This window comes from Musa acuminata, chromosome BXJ1-7, assembly GCF_036884655.1.
Source record: "Musa acuminata AAA Group cultivar baxijiao chromosome BXJ1-7, Cavendish_Baxijiao_AAA, whole genome shotgun sequence".
Classification (NCBI taxonomy): Eukaryota; Viridiplantae; Streptophyta; class Magnoliopsida; order Zingiberales; family Musaceae; genus Musa; species Musa acuminata.
This window is the reverse complement of record NC_088333.1, coordinates 25,974,680-26,000,878: the sequence shown is the minus strand read 5'-3', so window position 1 is coordinate 26,000,878 and position 26,199 is coordinate 25,974,680.

Here is a 26,199-nt window from a genome sequence, read left to right as displayed (position 1 = left end):
GCATCTTATAGATAAATTTCCTATTAACTGAATCAAAGGCTTTCCTTAGATCAGCTTTAATGCAGATTTTTGTCCCTCTTGCTTTTGAATGCAAATCTTTGACCAAGTCATTAGCAAGCAAAATGTTATGATGTATACTTCTCCCTTTGATGAAAGCAGCTTGATTTGGGCTAATGATCTTGTGTAATACCTTTTGCATTCTATTTGCCAATACTTTGGAGATGATCTTATATATAAAGTTGCATAATGATATGGGTCGATAGTTCTCTAGTGAATCAGCCCCTGCATTCTTCGGAATTAAAGAAATAAAAGTGCAATTCATCTCTCTAAGAATATGACCTGAAGAGAAAAAATGTTGGCAAGCTTTGATCACATCATTTCCAATAATAGACCAAGCAGTTTGGTAAAATTCAGCTGGAAATCCATCTGGACCTGGGCTATTGTGCTTTGGTGACTTAAAAACAACACATACAATTTCGTCATCTGTAATTGGGGCATTGAGGATTGAAATAGCTTCCGAATCAAGTTTTCTAGTCGGCTCCACATGAATGTTATTAGGTTTCCCAGCTTGATTGAGTAAGGAATAAAAAAATTGCTCTGTGTGTGCTTTAACCTCATCTAAATTCTCAATAAGATTATCATCTTTGTCTCTGCATTTGCTGATACGGTTAACAGCCCTTCGAGTAGCAATTGAAGCATAGAAAAATTTAGTATTGGAATCCCCTAGTGTAAGCCAATGCTGTCGAGACTTCTGCTTTGCAAAACTTTCCTCCTGTTTTAAGGCTTGCATGAAGTTATTTCTGGCTTCCGTCTCTTTGTAGATAATATTTTCATCATTTGGCTGAAGTTGCAGCTCATGTTGCAATGACATTAGTTCCTTTCTGCAAAATTGAACTCTGGTGGTAATATTGCCAAAGGTATTTGTATTCCACTCCTTTAGTGCTGCTTTACAGGCTTTGAGCTTTTGACATAAGATGTAAGGGGGAGATCCATGCACATTAACATTCCAAGCAGATCTGATAACATCAAGAAATTGAGGATGAGTACTCCACATGTTAAAGAATCTAAACGGTTTCTTGCCTCTTGGTGTCGCTTTTTCTGCGTGTATATACATTAAAGAATGGTCAGAAAACAAAGGAGCACCATACTCAAGAAGTGAATCTGGGTAAACTGTTAACCATTCATGGTTAATCAAACACCTATCAAGTCGAGCCATTATTTTTCTGTTAGCAGCACCTTGATTACTCCAGGAGAGCCAATTACCCACAGATTTCATATCAAACAATGCTGCAGTGTCACTGTAATCATTAAAACTTTGAAGCTGACTTTCTGAAAGTTGTCTACCCCCCACTTTTTCATTTGTGTACCGAACAGTATTAAAGTCTCCAAGAACAATCCAAGGTACATTGAGACAGCCATTTACAATATTAGTCAGGTCAGACCAAAGAGTATTTCTTTCTTGCATACTGTTTGAAGCATATATACCAGTGAAATTGAATTGACAGCCATTCTTTTTATCCTCTACCTTAAGATGAATGAATTGATCAGTAGCAGAAATAAACCAAGCATTAATAGAGTTAGGATTCCATAAGACCCATATTCTACCAAAAGTTTCATTTGAGTCATTGGTAAACAGTTCTGCGTCCGGCCATATTAAATTCTTTTGAGCTTGAACGCGCGATTGTTTAATTTTCGTTTCCACTAGAATAACAATATCACATGCGGCAGACTTGATTATTCTGTTGAGCTCCCGACATTTCTCCGACTTATTAAGTCCGCGAACATTCCAGCATGTTATCTTCATTAGTAATAAACAAATGAAAAAGTAGTAAGGTATTCATCCTACGACTTTGGATAGATTGTACCATCCTTTTTCTTATCCTTCGGTTTTGTATTTTCCTCCCGCACAATATCCTTACCTTTTATGGCTTTATTTCTATATTTATCCACTTCATCTACAGCTTGCAGATTTTTAAACTTTAAAGTACCTTGAATCATGTGGTCTTGATTGGCAGGGTTTGTTGAAGCTCGATAAGATTGTTACAGCACAATATCCTGGATAGTACTTGTTGGAGCAGCGTGGCTAGAGAGGTTTGTTGGGGCATGAGTTTGTTGAGTCGGAATATCCTTGTTGGCGATGTTTGTTGTGGCCTGAGTTTGTTGAGGAAGAATATCGTTGCTGGCGAGATTTGCTTGGGCCTGAGTTCGTTGAGCTATTGTGGATGGATCCGATGATATTAGAAGAGATGAAGTTCCTGACTTATGTTTCTCCTGTCCACTAGTACCATGGGAAACCTCTGTTGTGGAAGGCTCTGACATTATAGGAAGAGATAAAGTTTTGGAATTGTCCTTCTGTCCGCGGTGCTTTCCTTGCGAATCGGAATGCTCAATAGTTTTCGCCACCATCGGTGCTACTGCCATTAGAGAAGAATCACTTTGTTGCTGAGGTGCTTGACGTGGTCGATAGACCTTTGTGGTTGGTTGTGGGGTTTGCTGACAAGCTCCATTTGCATGACCAAAAGATAAGCAACGCTGACATCGTTGTGGCTTCCAGGAATATGAGACATGTACCTTCCGAGTGTTCCCGTCAAGATCGCGATAGAAAACTTCATTAGGAAGATCTTCATCGGAAGAAACCAGCACACATGCTCGTGCAAATGCTAATCTCGTCTAAGCTGCTGTTGCTTTGTCGATGTAGAGTGGCTGTCCCAGAGTGCTGCATAACTTTGCAATAAAACGTCGACTCCAAAGATGTAGAGGCAGTCCTTGAAAGGATACCCATAATGGAATAGACTGTAGGCTATCTAACTCCAAACGGACATCAGGAGACCAACGTCGTAAAATCATTGGATGACCGCGGATAGTCCAGAATCCTTCGAGGATTCGTTGCAAATCTTCTTCAGAGTATAGCTTGCAAACAAAGAATCCGTTCTCCAGCATATGAAGATCAAATGACGATATTCCCCATCGAGTTTTGATAAATGAGGATAATGGGAAATAAGATGTTTTGAGACCTACCACATAGCCAACAATCGCCATTGACCATGTCTCAATAAGCTCTGCTGAATCAGCAGTCTCGTATACAGCAATCTTCTTATTAGCCTGAACTTCTGGCGTAATGAATTCCAAGCTTAGATCTGGACTTCCAACCGGAGCCTTGAATAGGCTAGTCCAAGGCCGAGGGTTATTGGAAATTAGAGCAGGCTGCCGCGATCTAGAGCGCGACCTGCTTCGATGCTGCTTCATCGAAGGAGTTTCTCTCTGGAGAGGATATGATGGAGGAGCAACTTGAGGGATAACGGTAGGGAGTCTTGCCATCGTTTCAACCCTCCCGCCACCGTCGCCAGCCCTAGGGGCCGTCGATGCCATGTTTGATCCCTCTTCTGGTCACCGCTACAGAATCGTCACCATAGGGAAAAGTCACCGCTGCAGAATTTCAGATCGTCGCTACAGTACCGTCGCTCTGCAGTGTCGTCGCCGCTACAGTACCGTCGAACCAGATCTGGTCGCGCAGCAGTGTCGTCGGCGCTACAGTACGTCGACCTAGATCTGGATCTGGTCGCCGCTGCAGTGTCGCCGCCGCTACAGTACCGTCGCCCTAGATCTGGTCGCCGCTGCAGTATCGTCGCCGCTACAGTCCGTCGACCTAGATCTGGTCGTCGCTGGAGTGTCGTCGCCGCTGCAGTGTCGTCGGCGCTACAGTACGTCGACCTAGATATAGATCTGGTTGTGTCGCCCTAGATCTGGTCGCCGCTGTAGTGTCGCCGCCGCCGCTACAGTGTCGCCGCCGCTACAGTGTCGTCGCCCCAGATCTGGTCGTGTCGCCCTAGATCTGGTCGCCGCTACAGTAACGTCGACCCAGATCTGGTCGCCGCTGCAGTGTCGTCGGCGCTACAGTACGTCGCCCTAGATCTGGTCGCCGCTGTAGTGTCGCCGCCGCTACAGTACCGTCGCCCGAGATCTGGTCGCCGCTGCAGTGTCGCCGCCGCTACAGTGTCGCGCCGCTACAGTGTCGTCGCCGCTGCAGTGTCGTCGTCGCTACAGTACGTCGACCTAGATCTAGATCTGGTTGTGTCGCCCTAGATCTGGTCGCCGCTGCAGTGTCGCCGCCGCCGCTACAGTGTCGCCGCCGCTGCAGTGTCGCCGCCGCCGCTACAGTGTCGCCGCCGCTGCAGTGTCGCCGCCGCCGCTACAGTGTCGCCGCCGCTACAGTGTCGTCGCCCCAGATCTGGTTGTGTCGCCCTAGATATGTCAGCGTTGCTTATCTTTTGGTCATGCAAATGGAGCTTGTCAGCAAACCCCACAACCAACCACAAAGGTCTATCGACCACGTCAAGCACCTCAGCAACAAAGTGATTCTTCTCTAATGGCAGTAGCACCGATGGTGGCGAAAACTATTGAGCATTCCGACTCGCAAGGAAAGCACCGCGGACAGAAGGACAATTCCAAAACTTTATCTCTTCCTATAATGTCAGAGCCTTCCACAACAGAGGTTTCCCATGGTACTAGTGGACAGGAGAAACCTAAGTCAGGAACTTCATCTCTTCTAATATCATCGGATCCATCCACAATAGCTCAACGAACTCAGGCCCAAGCAAATCTCGCCAGCAACGATATTCTTCCTCAACAAACTCAGGCCACAACAAACATCGCCAACAAGGATATTCCGACTCAACAAACTCATGCCCCAACAAACCTCTCTAGCCACGCTGCTCCAACAAGTACTATCCAGGATATTGTGCTGCAACAATCTTATCGAGCTTCAACAAACCCTGCCAATCAAGACCACATGATTCAAGGTACTTTAAAGTTTAAAAATCTGCAAGCTGTAGATGAAGTGGATAAATATAGGAATAAAGCCATAAAAGGTAAGGATATTGTGCGGGAGGAAAATACAAAACCGAAGGATAAGAAAAAGGATGGTACAATCTATCCAAAGTCGTAGGATGAATACCTTACTACTTTTTCATTTGTTTATTACTAATGAAGATAACATGCTGGAATGTTCGCGGACTTAATAAGTCGGAGAAATGTCGGGAGCTCAACAGAATAATCAAGTCTGCCGCATGTGATATTGTTATTCTAGTGGAAACGAAAATTAAACAATCGTGCGTTCAAGCTCAAAAGAATTTAATATGGCCGGACGCAGAACTGTTTACCAATGACTCAAATGAAACTTTTGGTAGAATATGGGTCTTATGGAATCCTAACTCTATTAATGCTTGGTTTATTTCTGCTACTGATCAATTCATTCATCTTAAGGTAGAGGATAAAAAGAATGGCTGTCAATTCAATTTCACTGGTATATATGCTTCAAACAGTATGCAAGAAAGAAATACTCTTTGGTCTGACCTGACTAATATTGTAAATGGCTGTCTCAATGTACCTTGGATTGTTCTTGGAGACTTTAATACTGTTCGGTACACAAATGAAAAAGTGGGGGGTAGACAACTTTCAGAAAGTCAACTTCAAAGTTTTAATGATTACATTGACACTGCAGCATTGTTTGATATAAAATCTGTGGGTAATTGGCTCTCCTGGAGTAATCAAGGTGCTGCTAACAGAAAAATAATGGCTCGACTTGATAGGTGTTTGATTAACCATGAATGATTAACAGTTTACCCAGATTCACTTCTTGAGTATGGTGCTCCTTTGTTTTCTGACCATTCTTTAATGTATATACACGCAGAAAAAGCGACACCAAGAGGCAAGAAACCGTTTAGATTCTTTAACATGTGGAGTACTCATCCTCAATTTCTTGATGTTATCAGATCTGCTTGGAATGTTAATGTGCATGGATCTCCCCCTTACATCTTATGTCAAAAGCTCAAAGCCTGTAAAGCAGCACTAAAGGAGTGGAATACAAATACCTTTGGCAATATTACCACCAGAGTTCAATTTTGCAGAAAGGAACTAATGTCATTGCAACATGAGCTGCAACTTCAGCCAAATGATGAAAATATTATCTACAAAGAGACGGAAGCCAGAAATAACTTCATGCAAGCCTTAAAACAGGAGGAAAGTTTTGCAAAGCAGAAGTCTCGACAGCATTGGCTTACACTAGGGGATTCCAATACTAAATTTTTCTATGCTTCAATTGCTACTCGAAGGGCTGTTAACCGTATCAGCAAATGCAGAGACAAAGATGATAATCTTATTGAGAATTTAGATGAGGTTAAAGCACACACAGAGCAATTTTTTTATTCCTTACTCAATCAAGCTGGGAAACCTAATAACATTCATGTGGAGCCGACTAGAAAACTTGATTCGGAAGCTATTTCAATCCTCAATGCCCCAATTACAGATGACGAAATTGTATGTGTTGTCTTTAAGTCACCAAAGCACAAAAGCCCAGGTCCAGATGGATTTCCAGCTGAATTTTACCAAACTGCTTGGTCTATTATTGGAAATGATGTGATCAAAGCTTGCCAACATTTTTTCTCTTCAGGTCATATTCTTAGAGAGATGAATTGCACTTTTATTTCTTTAATTCCGAAGAATGCAGGGGCTGATTCACTAGAGAACTATCGACCCATATCATTATGCAACTTTATATATAAGATCATCTCCAAAGTATTGGCAAATAGAATGCAAAAGGTATTACACAAGATCATTAGCCCAAATCAAGCTGCTTTCATCAAAGGGAGAAGTATACATCATAACATTTTGCTTGCTAATGACTTGGTCAAAGATTTGCATTCAAAAGCAAGAGGGACAAAAATCTGCATTAAAGCTGATCTAAGGAAAGCCTTTGATTCAGTTAATAGGAAATTTATCTATAAGATGCTCCTTGATATGAACTTCCCACAGCAATGGATTAATTGGATTCAATCTTGCCTAGAAACTCCAATGTTTTCGATACTCTTTAATGGCTCACCTATTGGTTTTTTTGGGAGCACGAATGGCATCCGACAAGGTGATCCACTCTCTCCGTATCTCTTTACTATTACGATGGAAGGACTTAGCTGTATGTTGGAACACGCAGTCTTAAATGGCAGCATTAAGGTACCCAGTGCTGGTTCTGTTCATATATCACATATAACATTTGCAGATGACTTACTTATCTTTCTCCAAAATGAACCAACTTCAGTAAAGAACCTGGCTACCATTATTAATGACTTTGGTATGGTTTCTGGACTTCAGTTAAATCATGCGAAAAGTAAAGTATATATGAGCCCTTACGTTGAGGATAAGGTCTTTATTTCACAAACTTTGGGGGTTAGTGAAGGAAGCTTGCCAGTTCCTTATTTGGGTCTCCCGCTCATATCCACAGGCATTCACAAAACCCACTGTCAACCTATCTTGCAAAAAATAAAGAATAGAATTTCTTCTTGGAAAAATAGGTTTCTATCAAAAGCAGGACGACTCGAACTCATCCGTTCGGTATTGCACTCCTACTCTATATATTGGTGTAATGCATTTCTTCTGCCTGCTGGACTTCTCCAAGATATTGAACGGTTATTAATGAACTTCTTCTGGAATGGCACAAATGATAAGGCAATGCATATGGTAAATTGGGATAGCATTTGCAAACCGAAAGATGAAGGGGGGCTAAATTTGAGAAATACTAGAGATTGGAATCAAGCATGTTTGGTACAGCAATTGTGGGATCTTTTGCAAAACAAATGTTCCTTATGGTCACATTGGGTTTCTGCTAAGTATCTCTCAAAGGAATCAATATGGGAAATTTCAACAAGAACATACCACTCTGCAGCTTGGCTAATCAAACACATTTCGTATGCAATCTCTTCTGGAACTAGTACTAATATGTGGTACGATCCTTGGGTGAATGGGAAGAGTATATTTCAATTATATGGCGATAGAATACGAAAAGATCTTGGGGCTCCCAAAGATTGGAAGGTTTCCGAGTTCATCGCTAACGGTACTTGGTGTCTCCTTAATCCTATTTCTCCTGAAATGTTATCACTTTGGCCGACTATCATAGCTATTCGAATCAGGAACAACTCTTCAGATATACTTATTTGGCCTCATGACAATGGTAAATTTAGTGCCACATCCGCATGGAATCAAATTAGGCAAAGAAATAACAAGTGGGTCCCAAGCAGTTGGACATGGGATCGACCGGGATCACAAAGACACTCCTTATGTACATGGCAGGCCCTTCTCAATAAACTACCTACAATAGACAATATGAAAAGAAGAGGTATCTATCATGTTAACCGATGCTCCCTTTGTTTGCAACAAGAAGAAACTGTTGACCACCTCTATTTTGTTTGTGATTATACAAAATGGATATGGAAGGAGATTCTCCAGCGATTTGAACTCAATAGACTGCCGCAACCAAACTTGCACCAAGAACTAGGCGACCTTATGCAATGTTTCTCAAGAAAAGGGCCTCTTACACAACTGGCAAAGGTTATTTTCAGATGTGCTATTTGGTGGATGTGGAAGGAGAGATGTAATAGAATCTTTGAATGTCAACACACAAACAATGCTCAGCTCTTGAAAGAGATTATTAGAGACTCAAGATTCTGTATGGAGCATGAACTCAAAACCGAGCACTTCACCCGAAGAGAAAAAGATATTTTTATCAAATTTAATTTTGCTATTAGCTAAAGATCTTGGGAATGATGCCAAATAATGTACCCACAGGTAGTTATAGTCTACAGCATGTGTAGTCATAACTATCGCATTAGCACTCTATGAGTTACTTGGCTTTGTCTATGACTTGTATAGATAAAGCTATTTGTAGAAACTTTACACATAATGAATTTTACTTTTACTTACCAAAAAAAAAAAAGATCTTGGGAATGATGCCAAATTATGTACCCACAGGTAGTTTTGATATATCTGAATAAACATTTTCTATATTGATTATAATTAGGAGTTATAGTCTACAGCATGTGTAGTCATAACTATCGCATTCGCACTCTATGAGTTACTTGGCTTTGTCTATGACTTGTATAGATAAAGCTATTTGTAGAAACTTTACACATAATCAATTTACTTTTACTTACCAAAAAAAAAAATTGATCTAATCCATATTATTGAGTTAAGTGTGTAGGATTAACTACGATAACCAGAAAACATAAAGCAAGGATACCAGAGTCAAGTTTGATGGACGTTTAAGAGTCCGAAGAATCGTCGGAGATGCTACCGGAACCAACCGAGAAGAAATCGGGAACCTGTCAAAACTTTCGGAACTTCACCGAAGAGATTGTCGGAGGTTCACGGAGATCACCGAGAAGGCTCGGCTACTCGTTAAAGTGATCACAAGTTCGGGAGCTTAATGGGAGTCCGTCGGAAAAAGTTCGTCGGAACAAAACTCGACGTTCACGGTTGAAAACTTGCTTAGGATGTGTTTGGTTATGTAGTTCACTTGTAATTAGGATTAGGATTAAGAGATAATCCTATATCCTGGTTAGGGGCCAACTGGGCCCAAAGTCAGATTTGGTTTAGGCTAAAATTAAGCCAAACCAATGAACCGAAGAGCCAGGCGGTGGCATCGCCCAGCACCCGAGAGCTGGACGGTGACACCTCCTTGGCTGGGCGGTTGCACCGTCCAGCACCTGAGCGCTGGGCGATGGCACCGCTTGGCTAGGCGGTGGCACCTCCAGCATCGGGAACCCAAAGAGAATTCAAATTTTGGAGCCCAAATTTGAATCCTTTTGAGTCCTATAAATACCCCTCAAATCTCAGCTGAGGTTACAACTTTTGAGAAGCATTTGATTGAGAGAAAAGTCTTAGAAAGTCTTAGCAAGTCTTGTTTTCAATTTGCTAGAGAGTTCTCCTCCTTCTTTCTTATTGAAAATTTATAAGGGGTTGAACTGCTTGTAAAAGGTTATAAAAGGGGTGTTTACCCTTCCATTTCAAGAGATTTGCTAGTGTAAGGTGGGAGCCTCAATGAAGAGGGGCCTCGCAAGTGAATGTAGGTCATTGGACCGAACCACTCTAAAATCGGCGTAATCTCTGATTTGCATTTCATTATTGCTATTTACATTACTGCAAACCTTCTTTTTTTTTTTGGTAAGTAAAAGTAAATTGTTTATGTGTAAAGTTTCTACAAATAGCTTTATCTATACAAGTCATAGACAAAGCCAAGTAACTCATAGAGTGCGAATGCGATAGTTATGACTACACATGCTGTAGACTATAACTACCTGTGGGTACATTATTTGGCATCATTCCCAAGATCTTTAGCTAATAGCAAAATTAAATTGTATAAAAATATCTTTTTCTCTTCGGGTGAAGTGCTCGGCTTTGAGATCATGTTCCATACAGGATCTTGAGTCTCTAATAATCTCTTTCAATAGCTGAGCATTGTTTGTGTATTGACCTTCAAAGACTCTATTACATCTCTCCTTCCACATCCACCAAATAGCGCATCTGAAAGTAACCTTTGCCAACTGTGTAAGAAGCTCTTTTCTTGAGAAACATTGCATGAGGTCGCCTAGTTCTTGGTGCAAGTTTGGTTGCGGCAGTCTATTAAGTTCAAATCGCTGGAGAATCTCCTTCCATATCCATTTTGTATAATCACAAGCAAAATAGAGGTGGTCAACAGTTTCTTCTTGTTGCAAACAAAGGGAGCATTGGTTAACATGATAGATACCTCTTCTTTTCATATTGTCTATTGTAGGTAGTTTATTGAGAAGGGCCTACCATGTACATAAGGAGTGTCTTTGTGATCCCGGTCGATCCCATGTCCAACTGCTTAGGACTCACTTGTTATTTCTTTGCCTAATTTGATTCCATGCGGATGTGGCACTAAATTTGCCATTGTCATGAGGCCAAATAAGTATATCTGAAGAGTTGTTCCTGATTGGAATAGCTATGATAGTCGGCCAAAGTGATAACATTTCGGGAGAAATAGGATTAGGGAGACACCAGGTACCGTTAGCAATGAACTCGGAAACCTTCCAATCTTTGGGAGCCCCAAGATCTTTTCGTATTCTGTCGTCATATAATTGAAATATACTATTCCCATTCACCCAAGGATCGTACCACATATTAGTACTAGTTCCAGAAGAGATTGCATAAGAAATATGTTTGATTAAGCCAATTCCTTGCCTTTAAAATTCCTTTCCAAGCTACAGAGTGGTATGTTCTTGTTGAAATTTCCCAGATTGATTCCTTTGAAAGATACCTAGCAGAAACCCATTGTGACCATAAGGAACATTTGTTTTGCAAAAGATCCCATAGTTGTTGTACCAGGCATGTTTGATTCCAATCTCTAGTATTTCTCAAGTTTAGCCCCCCTTCATCTTTTGGTTTGCAAATGCTATCCCAATTTACCATATGCATTGCCTTGTCATTTGTGTCATTCCAGAAGAAGTTAATTAATAACCGTTCAATATCTTGGTGAAGTCTAGCAGGCAGAAGAAATGCATTACATCAATATATAGAGTAGGAGTGCAATACAAAACGGATGAGTTCGAGTCGTCCTGCTTTTGATAGAAGCCTATTTTTCCAAGAAGAAATTCTATTCTTTATTTTTTGCAGGAAAGGCTGACAGTGGGTTTTGTGAATGCCTGTGGATATGAGCGGGAGACCCAAATAAGGAACTGGCAGGCTTCCCTCACTAACCCCCAAAGATTTTGCAATAAAGACCTTATCCTCAACGTAAGGGCTCATATATACTTTACTTTTAGCATGATTTAACTGAAGTCCAGAAACCATACCAAAGTCATTCATAATAGTAGCCAGGTTCTTTACTGAAGTTGGATCATTTTGGAGAAAGATAACTAAATCATCTTCCAATGTTATATGTGATATATGAATAGAGCCAGCATTGGGTACCTGACACGGGAGTGTCTAATTTACTAAAATCTGATTATATGAGCCTTGATTATGATCTAGTATCTTTTTCAGTCAATAATGATGCCTCATAATCTTTATCTCAGCACACTCAAATATGGCAGCTCATCAGCATATTCTATGCACAAAGTTAAAGCTGTTTCAAGGTGCTTTTCTTCAAGACAAAGGAATGCATTAAAGGAGTTGGTTGTCAGCTGTGAATATCTCTTCATTACCAATGAGTGCATTAAAATAGTTGGTTAGTAGCTGTAAACACTTAATTTCGAAATTCCCTATGCATGAAGGGTTGTTTCATGCACTAGTATTTATTTTGGTGTTTAGGACTTAGAAAGGACTTTTAGAAAACAAAGGATATTGGCAGAAGCTCTCTTGGAGTGCTCTTGTGAACTCTGTATCTCTTGGAAGTGTCCTTGAGTGGTGAGTCTTTTGCTTTCAGTTCTGTATCATTGCTTATTATCATTAGGGTGGTGATCTTCTGTATCCCTTTTGATTTTTAAACTTGGTGGTGAACTATTTTACGTTTTACCGAAGTTTCTTCAAGAGTTCGTTCATTACCTTCTGTGACATTTCTATCTGAACAACTGTTCTATCGGTGTTCTTTCAACATCCATTCTACAATTTTACCCTCCCCGGTATCAGTTTGGTATCAGAGCTAAAGGCTAGAGATCATGGCAAGATGGAATGGAAAAGATACAGTTGGTGAAGGTAGCGACCACGAAGAGGACGCTGAGTCGTTGAGGCTGCAGCTACGAAAATTGCTGCGTAGCCTACAAGAAAAAAATGAGATAATCGACGAACTTCAAAGTAGACATAACCAACATGAAATTGAAGCTCGAGAATTTACTTCTGATGATGATACACCTCTTCGAAGGGAGTCGAGAAGATGTCGGAGAAGAAATGAAGTCCAAGACGAGTGGCAGAATAAATATAATCCCAGATTTGATATTCCAGAATTTGAAGGGAAAATAAATGTTGATGACTTCATCGATTGGCTTAATACAGTAGAAAGAATCTTCGATTTTCATGAACCACCAGAACAAAGGAAGGTCAAACTTGTGGCACTCAAACTCAGGTGGAATGCATTTTTTTGCATCCATTCTATCTGAACAACTGTTCTATCGGTGTTCTTTCAACATCCATTCTGCAATTTTACCCTCCCCGGTATCAGTACCTTAATGCCGCCATTTAAGACTGCATGTTCCAACATACAGCTAAGTCCTTCCATCGCAATAGTAAAGAGATACGGAGAGAGTGGATCACCTCGTCGGATGCCATTCGTGCTCCCAAAAAAACCAATAGGTGAGCCATTAAAGAGTATCGAAAACTTTGGAGTTTCCAGGCAAGATTGAATCCAATTAACCCATTGCTATGGGGAAGTTCATATCGAGGAGCATCTTATAGATAAATTTCCTATTGACTGAATCAAAGGCTTTCCATAAATCAGCTTTAAAACATATTTTTGTCCCTCTTGCTTTTGAATGCAAATCTTTGACCAAGTCATTAGCAAGCAAAATGTTATGATGTATACTTCTCCCTTTGATGAAAGCAGCTTGATTTGGGCTAATGATCTTGTGTATTACCTTTTGCATTCTATTTTCCAATACTTTGGAGATGATATTGTAAATAAAGTTGTATAATGATATGGGTCGATAGTTCTCTAGTGAATCAGCCCCTGCATTCTTCGGAATTAAAGAAATAAAAGTTCAATTCATCTCTCTAAGAATATGACCTGAAGAGAAAAAATGTTAGCAAGCCTTGATCACATCATTTCCAATAATAGACCAAGCAGTTTGGTAAAATTCAGCTGGAAATCCATCTGGACCTGGGCTTTTGTGCTTTGGTGACTTAAAGACAACACATACAATTTCGTCATCTGTAATTGGGGCATTGAGGATTGAAATAGCTTCCGAATCAAGTTTTCTAGTCGGCTCCACATGAATGTTATTAGTTTTCCCAGCTTGATGGAGTAAGGAATAAAAAAATTGCTCTGTGTGTGCTTTAACCTCATCTAAATTCTCAATAAGATTATTATTTTTGTCTCTGCATTTGCTGATACGGTTAACAGCCCTTCGAGTAGCAATTGAAGCATAGAAAAATTTAGTATTGGAATCCCCTAGTGTAAGCCAATGCTGTCGAGACTTCTACTTTGCAAAACTTTCCTCCTGTTTTAAGGCTTGCATGAAGTTATTTCTGGCTTCTGTCTCTTTGTAGATAATATTCTCATCATTTGACTGAAGTTGCAGCTCATGTTGCAATGACATTAGTTCCTTCCTACAAGATTGAACTGTGGTGGTAATATTGCCAAAGGTATTTGTATTCCACTCCTTTAGTGCTGCTTTACAGGCTTTGAGCTTTTGACATAAGATGTAAGGGGGGATCCATGCACATTAACATTCTAGGCAGATCTGATAACATCAAGAAATTGAGGAAGAGTACTCCACATGTTAAAGAATCTAAATGGTTTCTTTAAAGAATGGTCATTAAAGAATGGTCATTGAGGCTTTGAGCTTTTGACATCGCTTTGTCTTCGTGTATATACATTAAAGAATGGTCAGAAAACAAAGGAGCACCATACTCTAGGAGTGAATCTAGGTAAACTGTTAACCATTCATGATTAATCAAACACCTATCAAGTCGAGCCATTATTTTTCTGTTAGTAGCACCTTGATTACTCCAGGAGAGCCAATTACCCATAGATTTTATATCAAACAAAGCCGCAGTGTCAATGTAATCATTAAAACTTTGAAGCTGGCTTTCTGAAAGTTGTCTACCCCCTCTTGTTCATTTGTGTACCGAATAGTATTAAAGTCTCCAAGAACAATCCAAGGTACATTGAGACAGCCATTTGCAATATTAGTAATGTCTGACCAAAGAGTATTTCTTTCTTGCATACTATTTGAAACATATATACCAGTGAAATTGAATTGACAGTAATTCTTTTTATCAAAACTGGAAATGAGGGCAGGCTGCCGCGATCTAGAGCGCGACCTACTTCGATGTTGTACTATGTGGTAGGTCTCAAAACATCTTATTTTCCACTATCCTCATTTATCAAAACTCGATGGGGAATATCATCATTTGATATTCATATGCTGGAGAACGTATTCTTTGTCTGCAAGCTATACTCTGAAGAAGATTTACAACGCGTCCTCGAAGGATTCTGGACTATTCGCGGCCATCCAATGATTCTACGACGCTGGTCTCCTAATGTCCGTTTGGAGCTAGATAGCCTACAGTCTATTCCACTATGGGTATCCATTCAAGGTCTTCCTCTACATCTTTGGAGTCGACGTTTTATTGCAAAGTTATGCAGCACTCTAGGACAACCACTCTACATCGACAAAGCAACAGCTGCTCAGACGAGATTAGCATTTGCACGAGCATGTGTACTGGTTTCTTCCGATGAAGATCTTCCAAATGAGGTTTTCTATCGTGATCTTGATGGGAACACTCGGAAGGTACATGTCTCATATTCCTGGAAGCCACAACGATGTCTGCATTGCTTATCTTTTGGTCATGCAAATGGAGCTTGTCAGCAAACTCCAAAACAAATCTGGTACAGCAATTGTGGGATCTTTTGCAAAACAAATGTTCCTTATGGTCACATTGGGTTTCTGCTAGGTATCTTTCAAAGGAATCAATCTGGGAAATTTCAACAAGAACATACCACTCTGCAGATTGGAAAGGAATTTTAAAGGCAAAGAATTGGCTAATCAAATACATTTCCTATGCAATCTCTTCTAGAACTAGTACTAATATGTGGTATGATCCTTGGGTGAATGGGAAGAGTATATTTCAATTATATGGTGACAGAATACGAAAAGATCTTGGGACTCCCAAAGATTGGAAGGTTTCTGAGTTCATTGCTAACGGTACCTGGTGTCTCCCTAATCCTATTTCTCCCGAAATATTATCACTTTGGTCGACTATTATAGTTATTCCAATCAGGAACAACTCTTCAGATATACTTATTTGGCCTCATGACAATGGCAAATTTAGTGTCACATCCGCATGGAATCAAATTAGGCAAAGAAATAACAAGTGGGTCCCAAGCAGTTGGACATGGGATCGACCGGGATCACAAAGACATTCCTTATGTACATGGCAGGCCCTTCTCAATAAACTACCTACAATAGACAATATGAAAAGAAAATGTATCTATCATGTTAACCGATGCTCCCTTTGTATGCAAAAAGAAGAAACTATTGACCACCTCTATTTTTCTTGTGATTATAGAAAATGGATATGGAAGGAGATTCTCCAGCGATTTGAACTCAATAGACTGTCGCAACCAAACTTGCACCAAGAACTAAGCGATCTCATGCAATGTTTCTCAAGAAAAGGGCATCTCACACAACTGGCAAAGATTACTTTCAGATGCGCTATTTGGTGGATGTGGAAGGAGAGATGTAACATAATCTTTGAGTGTTAACACACAAACAATGCTCAGCTCTTGACAGAGATTATTAGAGACTCAAGATCATGTATGGAGAACGATCTCAAAATGGAGCACCTTACCCAAAGAGAAAAAATATTTTTATCAAATTCAATTTTGATATCAGCTAAAGATCTTGGGTAGGATGGTAATAGCTATACCCACAGGAAATATTGGAATATTTGGACTTTAAATTTTATTTCTTGGCCACAGTTAATAGTTATAGTCTACAACATGTGTAGTCATAACTACCGCATGAATACTCTACGAGTTACCTAGCTTCGTCTATAACTTATATAGACAAAGCTATTTGTAGAAACATTACACAAAATCAATTTACTTTTACTTATAACAATAAAATAAAAATCACAAAGGTCTATCGACCACATCAAGCGCCTCAGCAACAAAGCGAGTCTTCTCTAATGGCAGTAGCACCGATGGTGGCGAAGAATATTGAGCATTCCGACTCGCAAGGATAGCACCACGGACAGAAGGACAAATCCAAAACTATATCTCTTCCTATAATGTCGGAGCCTCCCACAATAGAGATTTCCCTTGGTACTAGTGGACAGGAGAAACATAAGTCAGGAACTTCATCTCGTCCAAAATCATTGGATCCGTCCACAATAACTCAACAAACTCAGGCCCAATCAAATCTCGCCAACAAGGATATTCTTCCTCAACAAACTCAGGCCACAACAAACATCGCCAAAAAGGATATTCTGTCTCAACAAATTCATGCCCCAACAAACTTTTCTAGCCAGGCTACTCCAACAAGTACTATCCAGGATATTTTGCTGTAACAATCTTATCGTGCTTCAACAAACCCTGCTAATCAAGACCACATGATTCGAGGTATTTTAAAGTTTAAAAATCTGCAAGCTGTAGATGAAGTGGATAAATATAGGAATAAAGCCATAAAAGGTAAGAATATTGTGAGGGAGGAAAATACAAAACCGAAGGATAAGAAAAAGGATGGTACAGTCCATCCAAAGTCATAGGATGAATACCTTACCACCTTTTCATTTCTTTATTACTGATGAAGATAACATGTTGGAATGTTCGTGGACGTAATAAGCCGGAGAAATGTCGGGAGCTCAACAGAATAATCAAGTCTGCCACATGTGATATTGTTATCCTAGTAGAAACGAAAATTAAACAATCGCGCGTTTAAGCTCAAAAGAATTTAATATGGCCGGACGCAGAACTGTTTACCAATGACTCAAATGAATCTTTTGGTAGAATATGGGTCTTATGGCATCCTAACTCTGTTAATGCTTGGTTTATTTCTGCTACTGATCAATTCATTCATCTTAAGGTAGAGGATAAAAAGAATTGCTGTCAATTCAATTTCACTGGTATATATGCTTCAAATAGTATGCAAGAAAGAAATACTCTTTGGTCTGACCTGACTAATATTGCAAATGGCTGTCTCAATGTACCTTGGATTGTTTTTGGAGACTTTAATACTGTTTGGTACACAAATGAAAAAGAGGGGGGTAGACAACTTTCAGAAAGCCAGCTTCAAAGTTTTAATGATTACATTGACACTACAGCTTTGTTTGACATGAAATATGTGGGTAATTGGCTCTCTTGGAGTAATCAAGGTGCTGCTAACAGAAAAATAATGGCTCGACTTGATAGGTGTTTGATTAATCTTGAATGGTTAATAGTTTACCCAGATTCACTTCTAGAGTATGGTGCTCCATTGTTTTTTTTGGTAAGTAAAAGTAAATTGATTATGTGTAAAGTTTCTACAAATAGCTTTATCTATACAAGTCATAGACAAAGCCAAGTAACTCATAGAGTGCGAATGCGATAGTTATGACTACACATGCTGTAGACTATAACTCTTAATTATAATCAATATAGAAAATGTTTATCCAGATATATCAAAACTACCTGTGGGTACATAATTTGGCATCATTCCCAAGATCTTTAGCTAATAGCAAAATTAAATTTGATAAAAATATCTTTTTCTCTTTGGGTAAAGTGCTCCGTTTTGAGATCTTGCTCCATACAGGATCTTGAGTCTCTAATAATCTCTTTCAATAATTGAGCATTGTTTGTGTGTTGGCATTCAAATATTCTGTTACATCTCTCCTTCCACATCCACCAAATAGCGCATCTGAAAGTAACCTTTGCCAGTTGTGTTAGAGGCCCTTTTCTTGAGAAACATTGCATGAGGTCGCTTAGTTCTTGGTGCAAGTTTGGTTGCGGTAGTCTATTGAGTTCAAATCGCTGGAGAATCTCCTTGCATATCCATTTTGTATAATCACAAGCAAAATAGAGGTGGTCAACAGTTTCTTCTTGTTGCATACAAAGGGAGCATCGGTTAACATGATAGATACCTCTTCTTTTCATATTGTCTATTGTCGGTAGTTTATTGAGAAGAGCCTGCCATGTACATAAGGAATGTCTTTGTGATCCCGGTCGATCCCATGTCCAACTGCTTGGGACCCACTTGTTATTTCTTTGCCTAATTTGATTTCATGCGGATGTGGCACAAAATTTGCCATTGTCATGAGGCCAAATAAGTATATCTGAAGAGTTGTTCCTGATTGGAATAGCTATAATAGTCGGCCAAAGTGATAACATTTCGGGAGAAATGGGATTAGGGAGACACCAGGTACCGTTAGCAATGAACTCAGAAACCTTCCAATCTTTGGGAGCCCCAAGATCTTTTCGTATTCTGTCACCATATAATTGAAATATACTCTTTCCATTCACCCAAGGATCGTACCACATATTAGTACTAGTTCCAGAAGAGATTGCATAGGAGATGTGTTTGATTAGCTAATTCCTTGCCTTTAAAATTCCTTTCCAGGCTGCAGAGTGGTATGTTCTTGTTGAAATTTCCCAGATTGATTCCTTTGAAAGATACCTAGCAGAAACCCAATGTGACCATAAGGAACATTTGTTTTAAAAAGATCCCACAATTGCTGTACCAGACAAGCTTGATTCCAATCTCTAATATTTCTCAAGTTTGCCCCCCTTCATCTTTCGGTTTGCAAATGCTATCCCAATTTACCATATGCATTGCCTTATCATTTGTGCTATTCCAGAAGAAGTTCATTAATAACCGTTCAATATCATGGAGAAGTCCAGCAGGCAGAAGAAATGCATTACACCAATGTATAGAGTAGGAGTGCAATACCGAACGGATGAGTTTGAGTCGTCCTGCTTTTGAAAGAAACCTATTTTTCCAAGAAGAAATTCTATTCTTTATTTTTTGCAAGATAAGCTGACAATGGGTTTTGTGAATGCCTGTGGATATGAGCGGGAGACCCAAATAAGAAACTGGCAAGCTTCCCTCACTAACCCCCAAAGTTTGCACAATAAAGACCTTATCCTCAACGTAAGGGCTCATATATACTTTACTTTTCGCATGATTTAACTGAAGTCCAGAAACCATACCAAAGTCATTCATAATAGTAGCCAGGTTCTTTACTGAAGTTGGTTCATTTTGGAGAAAGATAAGTAAGTCATCTGCAAATGTTATATGTGATATATGAACAGAACCAGCAATGGGTACCTTAATGCTGCCATTTAAGACTGCATGTTCTAACATACAGCTAAGTCCTTCCATCGCAATAGTAAAAAGATATGGAGATAGTGGATCACCTTGTCGGATGCCATTCGTGCTCCCAAAAAAACCAATAGGTGAGCCATTAAAGAGTATCGAAAACTTTGGAGTTTCCAAGCAAGATTGAATCTAATTAACCCATTGCTGTGGGAAGTTCATATCGAGGAGCATCTTATAGATATACTTCCTATTAACTGAATCAAAGGCTTTCCATAAATCAGCTTTAAAACATATTTTTGTCCCTCTTGCTTTTGAGTGCCAATCTTTGACCAAGTCATTAGCAAGCAAAATGTTATGATGTATACTTCTCCCTTTGATGAAAGCAGCTTGATTTGGGCTAATAATCTTGTGTATTACCTTTTGCATTCTATTTGCCAATACTTTGGAGATGATCTTTTAAACAAAGTTGCATAATGATATGGGTCGATAGTTCTCTAGTAAATCAGCCCTTGCATTCTTCGGAATTAAAGAAATAAAAGTGCAATTCATCTCTCTAAGAATATGACCTGAAGAGAAGAAATGTTGGCAAGGCTTGATCACATCATTTCCAATAATAGACCAAGCAGTTTGGTAAAATTCAGTTGGAAATCCATCTGGACCTTGGCTTTTGTGCTTTGGTGACTTAATGACAACACGTACAATTTCGTCATCTGTAATTGGGGCATTGAGGATTGAAATAGCTTCCGAATCAAGTTTTCTAGTCGGCTCCACATGAATGTTATTAGGTTTCCCAGCTTGATTGGGTAAGGAATAAAAAAATTGCTCTATGTGTGCTTTAACCTCATCTAAATTCTCAATAAGATTATCATCTTTGTCTCTGCATTTGCTGATACGGTTAACAGCCCTTCGAGTAGCAATTGAAGCATAGAAAAATTTAGTATTGGAATCCCCTAGTGTAAGCCAATTCTGTCGAGACTTCTGCTTTGCAAAACTTTCCTCCTGTTTTAAGGCTTGCATGAAGTTATTTCTGGCTTCTGTCTCTTTGTAGATAATATTTTCATCATTTGGCTGAAGTTGCAGCTCATGTTGCAATGACATTAGTTCATTTCTGGAAAATTGAACTCTGGTGTTAATATTGCCAAAGGTATTTGTATTCCACTCCTTTAGTGCTGCTTTACAGGCTTTGAGCTTTTGACATAAGATGTAAGGGGGGGATCCATGCAGATTAACATTCCAAGTAGATCTGATAATATCAAGAAATTGAGGATGAGTACTCCACATGTTAAAGAATCTAATCGGTTTCATGCCTCTTGGTGTCGATTTTTCTGCGTGTATATACATTAAAGAATGGTTAGAAAACAAAGGAGCACCATACTCAAGAAGTGAATCTGGGTAAACTGTTAACCATTCATGATTAATCAAACACCTATCAAGTCGAGCCATTATTTTTCTGTTAGCAGCACCTTGATTACTCTAGGAGAGCCAATTACCCACAGATTTCATATCAAACAATGTTGCAGTGTCAATGTAATCATTAAAACTTTGAAGCTGGCTTTCTGAAAGTTGTCTACCCCCGTCTTTTTCATTTGTGTACCGAACAATATTAAAGTCTCCAAGAACAATCCAAGGTACATTGAGACAGCCATTTACAATATTAGTCAGGTCAGACCAAAGAGTATTTCTTTCTTGCATACTGTTTGAAGCATTTATACCAGTGAGATTGAATTGACAGCCATTCTTTTTATCCTCTACCTTAAGATGAATGAATTGATCAGTAGTAGAAATAAACCAAGCATTAATAGAGTTAGGATGCCATAAGACCCATATTCTACCAAAAGTTTCATTTGAGTCATTGGTAAACAATTCTGCGTCCGGCCATATTAAATTCTTTTGAGCTTGAACGCGCGATTGTTTAATTTTCGTTTCCACTAGAATAACAATATCACATGCGGCAGACTTGATTATTCTGTTGAGCTCCCGACATTTCTCCGGCTTATTAAGTCCGCGAACATTCCAGCATGTTATCTTCATTAGTAATAAACAAATGAAAAGGTAGTAAGGAATACATCCTACGACTTTGGATGGATTGTACCATCCTTTTTCTTATCCTTCTATTTTGTATTTTCCTCCCGCACAATATCCTTACCTTTTATGGGTTTATTCCTATATTTATCCACTTCATCTACAGCTTGCAGATTTTTAAACTTTAAAGTACCTTGAATCATGTGGTCTTGATTGGCAGGGTTTGTTGAAGCTCGATAAGATTGTGGCAGCACAATATCCTGGATAGTACTTATTGGAGCAGCCTGGCTAGAGAGGTTTGTTGGGGCATGAGTTTGTTGAGACAGAATATCCTTGTTGGCGATGTTTTTTGAGGTCTGAGTTTGTTGAGGAAGAATATCCTTGCTGACGAGATTTGCTTGGACCTGAGTTCGTTGAGCGATTGTAGATGGATCCGATGGTATTGGAAGAGATGAAGTTCCTGACTTATGCTTCTCCTGTCCACTAGTACCATGGGAAACCTCTGTTGTGGAAGGCTCTGACATTATAGGAAGAGATAAAGTTTTAGAATTGTCCTTCTGTCCGCGGTGCTTTCCTTGCGAGTCAGAGTGCTCAATAGTTTTTGCCACCATCGGTGCTACTGCCATTAGAGAAGAATCACTTTGTTGCTGAGGCACTTGACGTGGTCGATAGACCTTTGTGGTTGGTTTTGGGATTTGTTGACAAGCTCCATTTGCATGACCAAAAGATAAGCAACGCTGACATCGTTGTGGCTTCCAGGAATATGAGACATGTACCTTCCGAGTGTTCCCGTCAAGATCACGATAGAAAACCTCGTTAGGAAGATCTTCATCGGAAGAAACCAGCACACATGCTCGTGCAAATGCTAATCTCGTCTGAGCTGCTGTTGCTTTGTCGATGTAGAGTGGCTGTCCCAGAGTGCTGCATAACTTTACAATAAAACGTCGACTCCAAAGATGTAGAGGCAGTCCTTGAAAGGATACCCATAATGGAATAGACTGTAGGCTATCTAACTCCAAACGGACATCAGGAGACCAACGTCGTAGAATCATTGGATGACCGCGGATAGTCCAGAATCCTTCTAGGATTCGTTGCTCCTTTGTTTTCTGACCATTCTTTAATGTATATACACGCAGACAAAGCGACACCAAGAGGCAAGAAACCATTTAGATTCTTTAACATGTGGAGTACTCATCCTCAATTTCTTGATGTTATCAGATCTGCTTGGAATGTTAATGTGCATGGATCCCCCCCTTACATCTTATGTCAAAAGCTCAAAGCCTGTAAAACAGTACTAAAGGAGTGGAATACAAATACCTTTGGCAATGTTACCACCACAGTTCAATTTTGCAGGAAGGAACTAATGTCATTGCAACATGAGCTGCAACTTCAGCCAAATGATGAGAATATTATCTACAAAGAGACAGAAGCCAGAAATAACTTCATGCAAGCCTTAAAATAGGAGGAAACTTTTGCAAAGCAGAAGTCTCGACAGCATTGGCTTACATTAGGGGATTCCAATACTAAATTTTTCTATGCTTCAATTGCTACTCGAAGGGCTATTAACCGTATCAGCAAATGCAGAGACAAAGATGATAATCTTATTGAGAATTTAGATGAGGTTTTTTTTTTTGGTAAGTAAAAGTAAAATTCATTATGTGTTAGATAGCCTACAGTCTATTCCATTATGGGTATCCTTTCAAGGACTGCCTCTACATCTTTGGAGTCGACGTTTTATTGCAAAGTTATGCAGCACTCTGGGACAGCCACTCTACATCGACAAAGCAACAGCAGCTCAGACGAGATTAGCATTTGCACGAGCATGTGTGCTGGTTTCTTCCGATGAAGATCTTCCTAATGAAGTTTTCTATCGCGATCTTGACGGGAACACTCGGAAGGTACATGTCTCATATTCCTGGAAGCCACAACGATGTCAGCGTTGCTTATCTTTTGGTCATGCAAATGGAGCTTGTCAGCAAACCCCACAACCAACCACAAAGGTCTATCGACCACGTCAAGCACCTCAGCAACAAAGTGATTCTTCTCTAATGGCAGTAGCACCGATGGTGGCGAAAACTATTGAGCATTCCGACTCGCAAGGAAAGCACCGCGGACAGAAGGACAATTCCAAAACTTTATCTCTTCCTATAATGTCAGAGCCTTCCACAACAGAGGTTTCCCATGGTACTAGTGGACATGAGAAACATAAGTCAGGAACTTCATCTCTTCTAATATCATCGGATCCATCCACAATAGCTCAACGAACTCAGGCCCAAGCAAATCTCGCCAGCAACGATATTCTTCCTCAACAAACTCAGGCCACAACAAACATCGCCAACAAGGATATTCCGACTCAACAAACTCATGCCCCAACAAACCTCTCTAGCCACGCTGCTCCAACAAGTACTATCCAGGATATTGTGCTGCAACAATCTTATCGAGCTTCAACAAACCCTGCCAATCAAGACCACATGATTCAAGGTACTTTAAAGTTTAAAAATCTGCAAGCTGTAGATGAAGTGGATAAATATAGGAATAAAGCCATAAAAGGTAAGGATATTGTGCGGGAGGAAAATACAAAACCGACGGATAAGAAAAAGGATGGTACAATCTATCCAAAGTCGTAGGATGAATACCTTACTACTTTTTCATTTGTTTATTACTAATGAAGATAACATGCTGGAATGTTCGCGGACTGAATAAGTCGGAGAAATGTCGGGAGCTCAACAGAATAATCAAGTCTGCCGCATGTGATATTGTTATTCTAGTGGAAACGAAAATTAAACAATCGCGCGTTCAAGCTCAAAAGAATTTAATATGGCCGGACGCAGAACTGTTTACCAATGACTCAAATGAAACTTTTGGTAGAATATGGGTCTTATGGAATCCTAACTCTATTAATGCTTGGTTTATTTCTGCTACTGATCAATTCATTCATCTTAAGGTAGAGGATAAAAAGAATGGCTGTCAATTCAATTTCACTGGTATATATGCTTCAAACAGTATGCAAGAAAGAAATACTCTTTGGTCTGACCTGACTAATATTGTAAATGGCTGGCTCAATGTACCTTGGATTGTTCTTGGAGACTTTAATACTGTTCGGTACACAAATGAAAAAGTGGGGGGTAGACAACTTTCAGAAAGTCAGCTTCAAAGTTTTAATGATTACATTGACACTGCAGCATTGTTTGATATGAAATCTGTGGGTAATTGGCTCTCCTGGAGTAATCAAGGTGCTGCTAACAGAAAAATAATGGCTCGACTTGATAGGTGTTTGATTAACCATGAATGGTTAACAGTTTACCCAGATTCACTTCTTGAGTATGGTGCTCCTTTGTTTTCTGACCATTCTTTAATGTATATACACGCAGAAAAAGCGACACCAAGAGGCAAGAAACCGTTTAGATTCTTTAACATGTGGAGTACTCATCCTCAATTTCTTGATGTTATCAGATCTGCTTGGAATGTTAATGTGCATGGATCTCCCCCTTACATCTTATGTCAAAAGCTCAAAGCCTGTAAAGCAGCACTAAAGGAGTGGAATACAAATACCTTTGGCAATATTACCACCAGAGTTCAATTTTGCAGAAAGGAACTAATGTCATTGCAACATGAGCTGCAACTTCAGCCAAATGATGAAAATATTATCTACAAAGAGACGGAAGCCAGAAATAACTTCATGCAAGCCTTAAAACAGGAGGAAAGTTTTGCAAAGCAGAAGTCTCGACAGCATTGGCTTACACTAGGGGATTCCAAAACTAAATTTTTCTATGCTTCAATTGCTACTCGAAGGGCTGTTAACCGTATCAGCAAATGCAGAGACAAAGATGATAATCTTATTGAGAATTTAGATGAGGTTAAAGCACACACAGAGCAATTTTTTTATTCCTTACTCAATCAAGCTGGGAAACCTAATAACAATCATGTGGAGCCGACTAGAAAACTTGATTCGGAAGCTATTTCAATCCTCAATGCCCCAATTACAGATGACGAAATTGTATGTGTTGTCTTCAAGTCACCAAAGCACAAAAGCCCAGGTCCAGATGGATTTCCAGCTGAATTTTACCAAACTGCTTGGTCTATTATTGGAAATGATGTGATCAAAGCTTGCCAACATTTTTTCTCTTCAGGTCATATTCTTAGAGAGATGAATTGCACTTTTATTTCTTTAATTCCGAAGAATGCAGGGGCTGATTCACTAGAGAACTATCGACCCATATCATTATGCAACTTTATATATAAGATCATCTCCAAAGTATTGGCAAATAGAATGCAAAAGGTATTACACAAGATCATTAGCCCAAATCAAGCTGCTTTCATCAAAGGGAGAAGTATACATCATAACATTTTGCTTGCTAATGACTTGGTCAAAGATTTGCATTCAAAAGCAAGAGGGACAAAAATCTGCATTAAAGCTGATCTAAGGAAAGCCTTTGATTCA